Consider the following 1,115-nt stretch of genomic DNA (forward strand, 5'->3'; position numbering starts at 1 on the left):
TAGGCAGACTAAATGCTAAACGCTTGAAAACATAAGCACAAAAAAGTAAGAATGAGCAGAAAGTAAAGACTGGTTTACCATGCAAACTCAAATTTGTTGAGTTTCTAAAACTCAACAAATTTGCTTTGTGCGGTGAGATGTGTCATTATCCAACTTCAGTACTTGTGCCATTAAGTTATCTTTCATTAAGGCTGGAAAACACTAGCGTGACTCTTGACTACAGGCATAGTTTTAATAGTGCTAGCATAAGGAGAAGTTTCTCGATAGAACTAGCTTCCTCTGGGAAAAGGGAAGTAATTCCATTCCAAGTACTCTAAAATATGCTTGTTGTGGTCATTAAACTGCTTGGATTATAAAACATACTGCTTATTCTTCATTTTTGTATTTATGTTCCCAGCTCTTAACAATCGGCAAATGTTGTGACTGGATTATAAAAGTGGAAGTGATACTAATAAAACTGCTCTTCTGCCTTCTGAAGAGTTTATGTAGATATTGAACAACCAGTTCTACTTACCAGTTTATCAAGGCAGTCTCCAGTGGTGATAGGAAAGTGATTAATGTATTGTATTTTTATCTCTGAAATAACCTTCAATTTTGATGTTAAGTACTGTAGAAGAGCACTTGTCCTGAGAAAACCTCTAGTGTCTAAGTGAAAGAGCTAATTTTTAGGTAACATCCAGAAATCCTGAATAGTCTTGATTGTGGTGTATAATTGAGGATGTGTCCAAATACGGTGCCTGAGAGTGCTACTTCTAGCCTAGCAAGTTTGTGACAAAGATTGGTTTGTAATAAATTGTTTGTATTTTGGAGTAAAATAGTAATATGTGAAATTGAAATGCTGTCATTGTAGATGATAAACTTAAGCAGTTGTATGAATTCTTTTGGTAAGTGGTCGCTAGCTAAAAGAAAGCACTTAAAGTTGATTTTAATTGAGAAGATCAACTTTAACTATTTTTCTCATGTTTAACTGCTTACTGAAGTTGTGGTTAGTAAAATTCTAATAACTTGTTTTTCTCCACAACTTGCTCTGAAATGGAGGATAAAGCACTGATGTCATTATCACTGCTCAGCAGGACTCCCTTGATCTTGGATACCTCCAGCTTGGGACGTTCTGA

This window comes from Mesitornis unicolor, unplaced genomic scaffold (assembly GCF_000695765.1).
Source record: "Mesitornis unicolor isolate BGI_N332 unplaced genomic scaffold, ASM69576v1 scaffold41624, whole genome shotgun sequence".
NCBI lineage: Eukaryota > Metazoa > Chordata > Aves > Mesitornithiformes > Mesitornithidae > Mesitornis > Mesitornis unicolor.